This window comes from Mizuhopecten yessoensis, unplaced genomic scaffold (genome assembly GCF_002113885.1).
Source record: "Mizuhopecten yessoensis strain PY_sf001 unplaced genomic scaffold, ASM211388v2 scaffold8537, whole genome shotgun sequence".
In the NCBI taxonomy this organism is placed as follows: domain Eukaryota; kingdom Metazoa; phylum Mollusca; class Bivalvia; order Pectinida; family Pectinidae; genus Mizuhopecten; species Mizuhopecten yessoensis.
In genome coordinates this window covers 1,506,941-1,522,508 of record NW_018407597.1, presented here as the reverse complement: position 1 = coordinate 1,522,508, position 15,568 = coordinate 1,506,941, and the positions used below count along the sequence as shown (strand labels likewise).

The 15,568-nt window shown below is 32.9% G+C and overlaps 1 long non-coding RNA gene across 1 annotated transcript; it reads right to left on the bottom strand.

Moving 5' to 3' along the window:
* Positions 1-1,351: 1,351 nt before the first annotated feature.
* On the bottom strand, positions 1,352-9,241 carry LOC110456140. The gene is made up of 3 exons (XR_002463559.1): positions 9,175-9,241; positions 2,230-2,265; positions 1,352-1,703 (listed from the first exon to the last, which is right to left on the bottom strand). It is a non-coding gene; the product is annotated as an uncharacterized LOC110456140 (long non-coding RNA).
* Positions 9,242-15,568: the final 6,327 nt, after the last annotated feature.

The following is a 15,568-nucleotide window of genomic DNA, read 5'->3' as shown; positions in this document are numbered from 1 at the left end:
AATGAATGAACTTGACTAATATTCAAGGTCATAGAGCTCAAAAATGTTAAAATCTTTTAACGACTTCTTCTGAATAACCAATAGGCATAGGTCGATGATATTTAGGCAGTAACATGCTGGGATGAAGGGCTGCCAGGTTTGTTCAAATGAATGACCTTGACTTATATTCAAGGTCACATGGAGTCAAATATATTTAAATCTTTAAACAACTTCTGAATAAACTAAAGGTCCAGGGTAAAGATATTTGGCCAGAGGCATGCTAGTATGAAAGGCTATAAAGTCTGTTCAAATTAATATCCTTGAATGACTTTCAAGGTCAAATGTGTCACATGTTTAAATCTTTTATTATATTCTTTTGAATCAAACACTGGTATTTTGCCTGTAGCTGTATTATAGTCCACTTTTAAGATTACAAGTGTAATATTAATACCAGGTGAGCCATTCAGGCCCATTGGGCCTCTTGTTTTTAAAGTTACCTGTAACAGTCTTATATAGGGTAATATTTATTGTCACTTATCAGATACTAAGACACATACCTACATCGATCATCACAATAAAAATATCAAATAGCGATGAGAATCAATGTGCTTCTATCAACTTATGTAAAAAGTTAAGGTGTTAGCCCTGCATTATCTTAATAATTGTTTAAAGATGATTTACACACATAAGCTTTTAATACACTCATCTTTAAGGATGTATTATGGTATGGCATTGTCTGATTGTCTGGCTGGACGTCAACCATATTTTTATCAGAACCATAACTTTAATATTCGTGTTTAACTTTAAACAAAAAATACCACCTTGCTTTAAAATTCCTTTCAAGTGCAAGAGTTACTGCCGTGTCAGAAAAGCTCTGCCTTACTTGAGATTTACTACCTAATCAGAGAGTAATTTTCATAGGGTAACTGTGTTGTAAGAGAGTTTCTTCTGGCCTCAGCGATACTGCCTTGTCAGAGTTACTGTCTGTTAGTAAGTTACAGTAGTGCCGGATAGAGAGCGTGTTGCCTGGGTTGTCTTTCAAGTAGAATGATGATGAAATCATTATTTGTTTACTATCACAAACATCTGGGATCATAAATAATGAATACATTTTCTTACACTACTTTGTGTTTTTCAAAAATTGAAATAATTATTTTAAAAGCCTTAATAATGATAGAGTAATGTTTCACAAACCCTATAGTTGACTTAAAAGTTTTTAAAAAAATGCCCCAGCGTTATCGCTGATTTTTTGTTTGCTTTGGCGAAAAGTGTGTATATCAGCAAACATATCACAAAGAAATGTTTTAGGGAAAAAAACTATGAAATGATAACAAACACCATAATATTATAAATATGACAGTTTTATGCTACGCGATCATTCCGCCATCTTGTACAAAATGTTCCTTTCCTCCCTCGTACAAACTGTTCTTTGACCATCTGTTAATTGAGTGTCCGATTCCTTGTCGTCTAGCCGAGGTGAATAAGCGGGATTCAAACGTTCCATGAACATCTATGGTACCCGGAGAAACAGATATATCGCGGGGCACCGGCTTGCAGACAACGTAAATATTGCGTTGCGCAGAAACTGTTAAAGGGTAGCTGCCGTTCAAATCCTCTACGTAATCTTCCTTCCCAAATCAGCCACTGGCCTTCCACATCATGAAGAAGTACGGCAGAAAGAACTAGCACACAAAGCAACGTCAAATTGGTCCTCATTCTTTTAGCTAAAAATGACATAGAATAGACCTTTTCATTAAAATATTCATGTCGAGTCCCAAATATAACAGAGATCGAATTTAAATTGTGATATATGTATTCATATGCGTTTTTAGTTGTGATTGACTCCAGTTTATTTGAAGTTTTTTGAGGTTTGCGTATTATTTAGATTTAGTTTACTGCTTAAGTTTCGAAAGGTTATGAATTTGATTATTAAATTATAAAAATGAGCCGGGTTTATGGATATGTTAACACAAATTGAATTCCTCTATTGATATGCTTTAGGAAAGCCTCTATATGACAAGAAAATAGTATTCAAAGGTAAATAAACTAGGCTTTCTAGTTCAACTCGAGCAATAGAATGGCGACCTCCAATGTCAATGTCAAAGATTGTATTTTTGAAAAATTGATTAAGCAAACCTTGTTTAAATAGGATAGATTCCTAATGACCCAGATACTTAAAACGTTTAAGAATGTTGTTTACTCCACATTTTATGTAAATTTTATTTACAGATGACGAAAAACAGTACATACCTTGAGCAATTTTAAGTAAACAAAGGAGGACTTTTCCTGAAAACAAAATGAAATTACCCATAAATATAATAAACAAGTTAAAAGGATTATGCGAAGAATTATGACAAGATTATCACTTGTGTAATACAGTGTCTCAAAAGAAAAAAGTTTCACATGTGTACTATAGTGTGTTTTTTTACAGATTATATCACGTGTGTACTACAGTGTCTCCGTAAAAAAAAATCACATGTGTTATACGGTGCTTTTGTTTAAGTTTAAGTTTAAGTTTTTTATTTCCGAATGCAAATCAGCATATAGGTTAATTGATACATAGAATACAAAACATATTTCAAATTTTCAAGATGGCGGAGGACAATTCCATATAAGCAATTATCACATAAAAAGAATACATCATTTAGCAATATTACTACACGAGGGTTTTTCTTTTGGCGGTAGCATATTTTAAATACAGACCCAATCTACGTAATGTTTTAATACTTTTACATGACAATAATTCAATTAATTTATACACACTGGGGCATCGGAAGTAATATTGCTTAATGTATGTGTTTCTCAATACAGAGTAAGCAGGACAAATAAGAATAAAATGTATCTCATCTTCTAAATCATTTTTGTCACAGGCAAAACATAATCTTTGACCTCTCGGAACCCCATTATAACGTCCAGATTCGATATTAAGGGAATGCGCCTGCATGCGATATTGACTCAACATTTTTTTGGTATTAAATGTTAAAGGCTTTACTAAATAGAATTGCATATTAAAAGTATCGACAAGATGTCTATATAAATAACATTTAGAAGATGTTTCAAACGCACCACGTAATTCCTGAATAAATACGTCATGCAGACGTTGGGTATACATTTCCACAAATTGTTTTTCATTTGGAACATATTGAACATCCCAAATATGATTAAAACCCATTCTATATAAATCATTTTTAACATGATAAACCCAGTTAAGTTTACAATTCGGCTTTTTGACATTAAGCTCAAGTAGTGCATCATAGCATGCTTTTAGTACACAGTTATTTGTATTCAAAATATTTAACCAGTATTTAATTATAGCTACTTTGCGCTTTATATGTAAGGAATAACTTCCTGTCTCAAAGTAAACCATAGAACTATTGACGGTTTTCTTAACGTTTAATAAATCTTTAAGAAAGAGAAGATGGACTTTTTCGATTTGCGGCGATAAACAATTACCCCATACCTCACATCCATAGTTCAGTATGCATGTCACATATGTATCAAACAAAGATAATTTAGTTTCAGTATTAAGGATAAAATCTTTCATTCTTCTTTTTAAAAGATAAAAAGCATTCCTGCCTTGAGATGCCAACGTGTTTTGTGCTACGGTGAATCTTCCATTATAATAAAAAACTAATCCTAGATAACAAAATTTGTCCACTATCTCAATTGACTTGCCATTAAACGTCCAGTTTTCAGTAGGTAAGATTCTTTTACTTTTTCTAAAAATTACAATTTTAGTTTTATCATAATTAACAGTTAAATTCCATTTATCAGTGTAACATTGCAGACAATCTAGCATGTGCTGAAGATTGTTAACATCTTCCGAAAACAAAACTGTGTCATCGGCATACATTAACATAAACAGATTAATCAATTGTAGTTCATAACCTTGACAATTGGAATTTAAAAACTCACTCTCCATATCATTAACGAATAATGAAAAAAGCATGGGCGATAACGATTCCCCTTGTAATAAACCGACATGTAAATCGAACATAGTAGACAATTTACCATTTAAATTTATGCAAGAACGAACATTATCATAAATAGATCTAATTACATTTAGCAGTCTGCCACTAACACCACTTTTCCAAAGTTTATACCAAAGTTTATCATGTGTTACACTATCAAAAGCTTTGCTGTAATCTACAAATACGCAATACAGCCTTTTGTTTTGTTCTAATGTATTTATTATTAAACTATGTAATGTAAAAATAGCATCCCTGGTACCAAACCCAGGTTTAAAACCAAATTGGACATCGGTAACAATATCCTCTCTTGTACTCCATTTTAATAATCTTTTATTTAACAAGGAAGTAAATAACTTAGCTAGATGACTAATTAATGTTATTCCCCTGTAATTATTCACATTGTTTTTATCCCCCTTTTTATGAAGAGGTATAATATTGTTAAGAGTATATCACGTGTGTAATACAGTATTTCCGTACAGAAAATTTCACATGCGTAGTACAGTGTTTTCTTTAGAAAATTTCACATGTGTTATACGGTGCTATTGTTAAGAGTAAATCACGTGTGTAATACAGTGTACCCTAAAAGAAAATTTCACATGTGTAGTACGGTGCTTTTGTTAAGAGTAGATCACGTGTGTAATACAGTGTATCATAAAAGAAAATTTCACATGTGTAGCACAGTGGTTTTTTAGAAAATTTCACATGTGTTATACGGTGCTTTTGTTAAGAGTATATCACGTGTGTAATACAGTATTTCCGTACAGAAAATTTCACTTGTGTAATACAGTGTTTTTTTTAGAAAATTTCACATGTGCTATACGGTGCTGTTGTTAAGAGTATATCCTTGTGTAATACAGTGTACCCTAAAAGAAAATTTCACATGTGTAGTACAGTTTCTTTTTAGAAAAAATCACATGTGTTATACGGTGCTTTTGTTAAGAGTAAATCACGTGTGTAATACAGTATTTCCATACAGAAAATGTCACATGTGTAGTACAGTGTTTTTTTAGAAAATTTCACATGTGTTATACGGTGCTTTTGTTAAGAGTAGATCACGTGTGTACTACAGTGTATCCTAAAAGAAAATTTCTCATGTGTAGTACAGTGTTTTTTTTAGAAAATTTCACATGTGTTAAACGGTGCTTTTGTTAAGAGTATATCACGAGTGTAATACAGTGTATCCTAAAAGAAAATGTCACATGTGTAGTACGGTGTTTTTTTGTAAAGAGTATATCACGTGTGTAATACAATGTTTCGGTAAAGATAATAATGAGGCTTAACGTTTTACACGTAGTTTTTTAGATGAAAATAAAATCATTCCTATTTACACGTATACTTACCACCAGCGAGGACTTGCGGATGGTATAGTTAAAGGTTAAAAAACGCACGTTTTAATAGCTTATTGTTACATTTGATTGATCATCATGACAGATTCATGAACTTCTACATTATTCAACAAAACGGAAGGACTTTAATTTAAAGCATATTGTTCTATTTTGGTGAGGTTAATTCCAATTAAGAATGCATAAATGATCTATCACGAGCCACAGTTATATCAATTCAGGAAGGTCAATTATCTTACCTAAAAACTTTTTACTGTGTGAATATCAAATCACGTTGCTTTGCATAATTGAAGCTTGATAGACTGATTGAGGTTTTATGATATCAAATGATGCTAAATGTTACCTGTTTGTATAAGTTATTGCTTTTTAGGTCACCTGAGCTTTGCTCAAGTGACCTATTCTGATCGCATTTCGTCCGTCGTCGTCCGTCGTCCGTCGTGCGTAAACTTTTTACATTTTACAGAAGATCATTCAGAAGATGGGGATTCCTACCCCAACCCCAGGGGCCAGGGTTGGGCTCCAAAGGGAATATTAATCAATATTTCAAAAATCTTCTTCTCCAGACTCAGAGTTACTACAGTCAATTTCTCTGCATGGATGGAAAGATCATCAAGGGCTTTATGGATTATGTTAATTTCAGTAACCCCGGGCTATCCGTTCTCCCTTGGGGAGGGGGTTAAGTTTACTATAGTTTATATAGGGAAATAAAACTTTTGGGTATATTTTGTTCATTTTCAGTAGGAAATTATTCTTACCTGGTGTGAATCATCCTTGGAGGAAGACGGTATCAAACTGTAAAATTGGGATTCGTGCCCCAACCCCAGGGGCCAGGGCGGGGCCAAAAGGGAAAATTACCCAATATTTCAAAAATCTTCTTCTTGCGTCTGCATGGTTTTGTGCTTTACTTAATTAACTTTATACGGTGTTGCCTTTAATTCTTTGTTTTCTTACTTCTTTCTCCGTTGTTGTCTTCAATTGCGTTCTTCTCTTTACTTTTGATGTTATTGTCATTAATTCTTTGTTTTCGAATTTACTTTATAAGTTGTTCCGTTGTTTTCTTTTTTACTTAATACGTCATAAAAATGTGTCTTTCTAAAACGACTTTTTCAAACTATTCATAGAAAAGAAAAAAGAAATCATATTTCATTTTCAATAAACATATATGCAGATTACTTGATTACTAATAAAGTCTTATCCTAAAGTTTTATATTGTTTCTTTAAAGTAATCTAACACGCAAATTCCTAAATTTAAGTTTATACCATACAGTTTCCCCCACAAACATAATTCAACATATGTAATACAGTGTCTCTGTAAAGATAAGTTCACGTGTGTACTACGCGTCTTTATAGCGATATTTCACGTTTGTAATACAGTGTCTATGTAAAGATGATTTCACGTGTGTAATACACGTCATTATGGCGATATTTCACGTTTGTAATACAGCGTCTATGTAAAGATGATTTCACGTATGTAATACACGTCTTTATAGCAATATTTCACGTTTGTAATACAGTGTGTCTGTAAAGATGATTTCACGTGTGTAATACACGTCATTATGGCGATATTTCAGGTTTGTAATACAGTGTCTATGTAAAGAAGATTTCACGTGTGTAATACACGTCATTATAGCGATATTTCACGTTTGTAAAACTGTGTCTCTGTAAAGATGATTTCAGGTATGTAATACACGTCTTTATAGCAATACTTCACGTTTGTAATACAGTGTGTCTATAAAGATGATTTCACGTGTGTAATACTCGTTTTCATAGCGTTACGTGTGCAAAACACGTCTTTATAGCGACATTTCACGTTCGTAATACAGTGTCTCTGTAAAGATGATTTCAGGTGTGTAATACACGTTTTCATAGCGTTCCGTGTGCAAAACACGTCTTTATAGCGACATTTCACGTTCGTAATACAGTGTCTCTGTAAAGATGATTTCACGTATGTATACACGTCTTTATAGCAATATTTCACGTTTGTAATACATTGTGTCTGTAAAGATGATTTCACGTGTGTAATACTCGTTTTCATAGCGTTACGTGTGCAAAACACGTCTTTATAGCGACATTTCACGTTCGTAATACAGTGTCTCTGTAAAGATGAGTTCACGTGTGTTCAACGCGTCTTTATAGCGATATTTCACGTTTGTAAAACTGTGTCTCTGTAAAGATGATTTCACGTATGTATACACGTCTTTATAGCAATATTTCACGTTTGTAATACATTGTGTCTGTAAAGATGATTTCACGTGTGCAATACACGTCATTATAGCGATATTTCACGTTTGTAAAACTGTGTCTCTGTAAAGATGATTTCAGGTATGTGATACACGTCTTTATAGCAATATTTCACGTTTGTAATACATTGTTTCTGTAAAGATGATTTCACGTGGGGAATACACGTCATTATAGCGATATTTCACGTTTGTAAAACTGTGTCTCTGTAAAGATGATTTCAGGTATGTGATACACGTCTTTATAGCGATATTTCACGTTAGTAATACAGCGTCTATGTAAAGATGATGTCACGTATGTAATACACGTCTTTAAAGCGATATTTCACGTTTGTAATACTGTGTCTCTGTAAAGATGATTTCAGGTGTGTAATACACGTTTTCATAGCGTTCCGTGTGCAAAACACGTCTTTATAGCGACATTTCACGTTCGTAATACAGTGTCTCTGTAAAGATGAGTTCACGTGTGTTCAACGCGTCTTTATAGCGATATTTCACGTTTGTAAAACTGTGTCTCTGTAAAGATGATTTCAGGTATGTAATACACGTCTTTATAGCGACATTTCACGTTCGTAATACAGTGTCTCTGTAAAGATGAGTTCACGTGTGTTCAACGCGTCTTTATAGCGATATTTCACGTTAGTAATACAGCGTCTATGTAAAGATGATGTCACGTATGTAATACACGTCTTTATAGCAATACTTCACGTTTGTAATACAGTGTGTCTATAAAGATGATTTCACGTGTGTAATACACGTCATTATAGCGATATTTCACGTTTGTAAAACTGTGTCTCTGTAAAGATGATTTCACGTGTGTAATACACGTTTTCATAGCGTTACGTGTGCAAAACACGTCTTTATAGCGACATTTCACGTTCGTAATACAGTGTCTCTGTAAAGATGATTTCACGTATGTAATACACGTCTTTATAGCGATATTTCACGTGTGTAATACAGTGTCTCTGTAAAGATGAGTTCACGTGTGTACTACACGTCTTTATAGCGATATTTCACGTTTGTAATACAGTGTCTCTGTAAAGATAATTTCACATGTGTTATACAGCGTCTCTTTATTGATTTTTTACGTTTGCATTACAGTGTCTATTTAAAGTTAATATATTTGTCAAGATTTCGTAACATCTGTGACCAGTAGCTTTAACAAACATTTCCGTAACTATCATTTCATATATATGATATAAAGTTTTCGTGAAAGCAAATAAACTTGTGTAATACAATTCCCGTACACATGATTTTACACATGTTGATTATATAGTCAGTTTTTAACATATAGAAGTTCCCAAACGAGTAATAGTTAATCAACACGAGTTCGTTATCTTTTAAGACACGATGTTTACCGAGTATATTTTACAATTTGAAAATTAACTAACGAGAGTTAAACATGTTCAACGACCATCACGAGTTTGGGGACCGTTTTTTCTCTCCCACAAAGTTCCATTTTTTTTTTACCAACTCCTTGATGGTTTATCCAATTAGTCGGGAGTGATGAAACCTATAGTGGTTGTGGGAGAAATAGATGATAAAAAGTTTGAGGATATTGATTTTCTACAAATAAAATTAATATGAGCACAAAATATAAATCAATAAAAAATGAACAATAATAAAAACTCGAGTTGTACATACCGATTGCAGGGAGAAGTGGCTGATATGGCTATCTATTTCAAACTGTAGTGCACATAATTTCTTTCTTTCTATTTAATCGAAAAGTCAACTCGTCATGCATTTTTTCATTCAGTAGTGATTGATGAACTTCTACAGTTTCAACAAAGCGAATAAATCAGTAGGTGCTTTGATATAGTGTAACATGCAGTTTTCCTTTTATTAATCAATCAGTCAATCGTAGAAACGCAGCAATACGTTTTAATCATACAAAGGGTGATATATTATAAACTACATGGCTAGAATTTTCAAGGAAAACGACTATTTCATCCGTCCTTATAATGTGTAACACGGTGATTCGCCATTTTCTGTCGCTATTTGGGCATTTTGAATGGGATCGTTTTTAACGATTAATTTTGATGGGCGATTTGTTTTTGTAATTGTTTATTTTTCGACGATTTTTTCATAATACGTATAATCATGAAAAGTAACACACACACACACACTCAAACTTACAGAGTATACATGCTAGCACGAGATATCTTCATTATCTGCACAGGTACAGGTCAGGTATATATTATACAACCATCACATTCTGCATATTTATAAACAATTCCTCATTCACTTACCACTAGATGCTTTGCACTATATATCTAAGAAGTATAGTTCAAATTTCCAAGCCTACCATAGTAGATGTATCACTGTTCACCCCCCCCCCCCCTACACACACACACACATCACAATGTGTACATGATCATTTTGTCACCATCGTGCAATAATATTTCTACATTGTCGACACATAAACATGTTATTGCACTGTATACATGTTCGATAATAACCATTTAATTGTATAAAAATATGGTCCATGATGTATCCTGACTAGTACATACATGAATATGTACAATGTATATACACACATGCATACACATAACACTAGTATTAAGTCAGCTATCTATATATATCGACACTCATTTGTCTCATACCTAGCTGTATCTATAATTCATCTATTACACACCCATCGCACACACACACACACACACACACACACACACACCATAACTTACTCTCACAGACACCTATCCATTACACAGGTTGATACACACATCACCCTCTTACTTTAGAACCATAAATGATAATATACTATCCGTTGTGTACATCAAACCTACATACTATACTTATATAAGAGTAATATCAGTAGTACAAGTTTAGAGAGAAAGAGAGAGAGAGAGAGAGATGAGGGAGGGAGGGGAGGCAATCTTACATGTAAAAATTATATATATGCTTAATTACACCCACCGAGGCCTTGGCTATATATATANTAAAAAAAAAAAAAAAAAAAAAAAAAAAAAAAATTAAAACACAAAAATCAGCTATATATCTATAATAAGTTTCCATTTTCTCCAACGTATTTCAAATTTCATTTTGACGTGCTCACTATTACCGTTATTAATATAGTTTTGAACAATGAAAGGATCTTTAATGACATTAATTTGTGCATTGAGATTTAAGGATTAGCAGAGACATCTAGTCTTGTATATATAATGCTTGATAAGGAGGATTAAATTTTCATTATCAACATAATTAGAAAGGTGTGAAACTATTCCAAAAAGGAAGGATTCCTTATTAAATGAAAACGAGATCAAAAATAGATCCAGCAGAGTTTCAAATCTCTGCAGTAATTCCTGCACTTCTCGACATTCCCATAGACAATGAATTATTGTTTCATGGTCTATATTACACAAAGTACATAACGGGCTAGGGGCTAAGTTAATTTTAAACAGAAAAGTGTTTGTAGCCAAAATGTGCTGTAAAATTCTAACTTGGAACCCCTGTAATTTTGCATTTTTAGATACTGTAAAAGGAATTTTGAAATTTTTGGTCCATTTTTCATTATCAAAGTCAAACTCCTGGTTCCATTCATTGGTCCCTGTAGGTGTTGAAACTGGAGCAATAATACAGTTATAAAAATCTTTAGCTCCTTTTTCAATTTCCAAGAGAAGAGGTATGAAAGGTGGTATAGCTATCAGAGAGTCAAATCTCCTAACTAAACGAGCTGAGACTAGACCTTGGTACTGGAGAAAGTTTGTATGGATATGGAAATTAAGCTGAATCTCCTCAAGTGAATAGAAAGTCAAGCTGTCAGAATGTTTAACGAGGTTATTCACTGTAAATATTCCTGCCAAAAACCAATTTCGATAAAAAAAAATATATTACCCACTTGAATATCCTTGTTATACCATAGGGGAGTTTTTAACATTGATTCACTTCTACTGTAGGTTTGTCTCATACATTTGGAATTATTCAGTCTAACCCATCCTTTAAAAACATCCTTCCAAAATGGGTTACGCCAGGTATTTACACATGTCATAATGTATTCTTTTCCCCATTTTTTTTTTTTTTTAGGATCCAAAATTAAATTCAAAAGCTGATTCCATATTCCAGATGGCTGGAACAGTCTTCAAACCCAACCTAGCTTAAGAGAATTTATAAAAGCATGTACATCAATCATCTTCAATCCCCAATTGATATCGTTTTGAATCACAACTTCTTTTTTAATCCTATGACTTTTGCCATTCCATAGAAAATTGAATAACAAAGAATTAAACTTAGCAATATGTTTTTCGGATGGGTTTGGCAAAGTCATAAACAGGTAATTAAGTTGGGAAATCAACAAAGACTTTATGACACTAATTCTAAATAATGGAGTCAAACTCCGTCTGTTCCAATTATTAATAAGAGCTTTAAGCTTAACAATATTTTTGTCAAAATTCATTCTTGGATTCTCACTTAAATCTACGGAAAATCTATACCCAAAAAGTTCAACTTATCCTTCCCCCATTGAAGATGCAAGTCTGGAAGGAAAGTTTTCTACTGCCTATCCATATAACCTGTGCTTTTGTAGTACTGATCTTTAACCCAGAGATATTTGCAAAATTATTCAATTCATAGATAGACCTCTCTGTACCATCTAGTATCAACCCAGAATCATATGCATATTGTATATTTAAAATATCTTTATTTTCCAATTGGATGCCTTTAATATGGTTATTATTTTTTATATTTGATGCTAGGACCTCAACACAAAGTATAAAAATATAGGGGGCGATAGGATCGCCTTCACGGCTCCGCGTTGAATGTTGATAGGTGCAGAAATGTTGCCACCTTGATTAACATAAGAACATACATTAAGTGTGTAAAGTTTTAACCCAATGTCTTATGTACACTCCAAAATTAAAATAGTAAAGTACCTTATCAATAAAACTCCGTGAAACCGAATCAAATGCTTTTTTAAAATCTATCAAAAGAACCATACCTGGAATATTTCTTTCTCCTGCATAGTACATCACATCATATAATGTTTGAATATTTTCCCCAATATAGCGCCCTGATAAGAATCCTGTCTGGTCATTATTTATATGTTTTCTTTATAAGTTTTTATCCTAGGAGAAATTACTCCAGGTGCTATTTTATAAGTGATATTCAAAAGTGAAATTGGTTTCCAATTTTTCAAAAAATGACGTGGTTTATTTCCCTTGGGGATAAATGTTGTTATACCTTGTCGTTGTGTGACTGACAGCTGGACATATGTAAAACCATAATTAATTGGACGAACAACAAAATTACCTAAATATTTCCAAAAAGTCTTTAAAATTCTGAAGTAAAACCGTTTGACCCAGGGCTTTTATTATTTTTCATATCTTTCAATGTTTTCCCTGTTTCTCCCAATGTTAGTCTACCCTCTAAGCTGTTAGACTCAATATGATTTAACTTTGGATTATTACAGTCACGAAGATGAACATCTAAATCAGTATTATCAACATTCCTATGTCTATATAAGTCTGCATTAAATGATTGTACTTCTTCTAAAATATCTTTCTGCTTTGTAAAATTTCATTGTTCTCTTTCTGAATTTTTGGAATAACTTTGGAAGAAAAAATTATGTTTTCCAAATTAAAAAAATAAGATGTAGGTTTCTCTCCCTCTGGCCTGGGTTAATACTATCTTCTAAAATTTCTATAGTTTTCTTAAGGTCTTCTTCTTTTAATTTCTTTTCCTTTTTCCTGTAAGATGCATAAGATATAGATTTGCCTCTAATTTCCATTAACAATGTTTCTAAAAATAGTTGATCATTGATTACAAACTGAATATCACTATTGGGAATAAGTGCTAATGAGTTGAAATTATACACCGGAAGACAATATTGTAACTTAATGTTCTCGATGCATTTTTTTACCATATCTAAATATTCATGTTCCAGTAATAAAGAATTGTTCAGTTTTCTTAAGCCTTTCTCTTTCTTAAATTCATTAATTTTCAAAGTTATAACTTGGGCTGAATGATCTAATCTGTAACCCGGTTTAATGCTTGATTTTTTTATGCTGGATAAAAGATTGTCTGAAATAAGGAAAAAATCTAATCTGGCCTGTTTTATTGGATTACTTCTCCGCCAAGTAAATCTCTTATTATCCTGGTGACGCTCCCTGTATATGTCAATAAGATTATAATTTTCATTAAGTTCTAAAACCTTGTTTCTAGCAGCAACATTGTTAATATTTCTGTATGAACGATCATAATCTAAGTCTGGGTTCAATACTAAGTTTAACCCCCCACATATAATAATATTATCATTCCCAAAACTATCAATAGTATCTGAAACAAGTTTACAACAATCTGTGTTGTCTTGATTTGGGCTGTACAGTGTAATTAGTGTTGTTCTGGAACCCTCAATGGTAATATCAAGAGCAAGGAAATTTCCATTCATGTCTTTCTTTTCTTTGTGCACTTTACTTTCAAAGTTAGAATTTAAAAGAATAGCGATACCACGTGAATTTGATTTAAAAGAACTAAAATTACTGTCATATCCCCACTCATTTCTTATGGTATTTTCCTGATCTAGTGTAAAATGGGTGTCCTGCAAACAATAAATATGATACTTCTTGTCTCTTTGGTACGCAAACACGTCTTTTCTCTTTACTCTATCGCCAAGGCCCTGACAGTTAGCCGAAAGCACACTGATACCGTTCATGTTATTTCAGAGTTTGCACATGATAAGAGTAAGATTGAACCCTCCAACGGATATAAAGGGAGATTTAATGATGTCAGGTGAGGATAGACATTATATTATGTGCCAGCATATATCTATCATCAGAGATATCGTCACAGTCCCTTCGTACACGTTACGAATATATTATAGTTATTAATACACTTCATGATGTTTTTTTTGGAATAAGTTTGTTGATATTTGAGTACTCTTATGACGTCACGCTTGACAACAAGGATGTGTGCCATTTTGAATGGTCTACTTAACGCAATTCGGATGTTTTCTGTTATTTTCTGATCGGAATAGCTTACAAATGAATGTTATGAATCGCATGTAGCTTTAGGTATGTTAATATACTAGTGTATGCACCAAACATGAACAAAAACCACAACGTGTTTTACCGTCGCCTCGTCTGCAGCTAAACACAATATCTGCGGCAGTAAATAGAAAATACCATGTTAAATGGTCAATTTTAAATCGATACTGGACCTTTTATCATCACGTATGAAGACACAACATTATGTTTATTTTACTGCAGTTAATATATGGCTATATTTATTGGATTTTTCACTCATGAAAATGTAATAAATATTATGCTAATACGATACCGTCACCACCAAGGAAAAGAGTATGTAGCAAAATTGATTGAATGTTCTCTTTTCTTGTGTGAAAATTTGATTTATTGTCTCTCTGTGCGATGGGCTAGTTAGCTGTGTTGCGTGTAAGATTATTTACATACACATCTATATAGATATGTAGACCTATTTCCCTGTACAAAGAGCTAGTAAGCTGTGACAGCTACACTGTATAATATTATTTACATAGATCTATGTACCTGTAAATGGGATGTTTAATTACGTCGCCCAGAAGACGTACTATTTAAGCATTGAACTCTGTTTGTGTCTAGCGCATTATGATTTGTTTGCTTGCAATGCTGTGTCATTCAAATAGATCATAAATACCATACAAAAACAGTTCAATACTTATATTTACGTTTTCTCTACCTCTTATGTTCTTTTTTAACTTATAATTTATATTTAAAATTAAAAATGCCCGCCTTATCGAGAGTCCACATAATTTCGTTCAATAGTTTTGAACAGCGTATTGTCGCGTGCTGATTGGCAAACAAAGTAGTACTTTGAAATTTTAACAAACACTTCAATTTTATTCCACAATTCAGTATCAATACAATTGCGTATGATATATCTATGGGGATGATTTAAGTTTATCAATAGAACTCTGAGCTGAAAGTTAGATTTGAAATTGTTTCTATTTTTCCCCGGAACAAATTTCGCGCATGGACAAATACAGAGAACACCGTAAATCCGACCTTGCCCTCCACGAGGGTATTATTTTTGAAAGTTAATTCGTACTTTT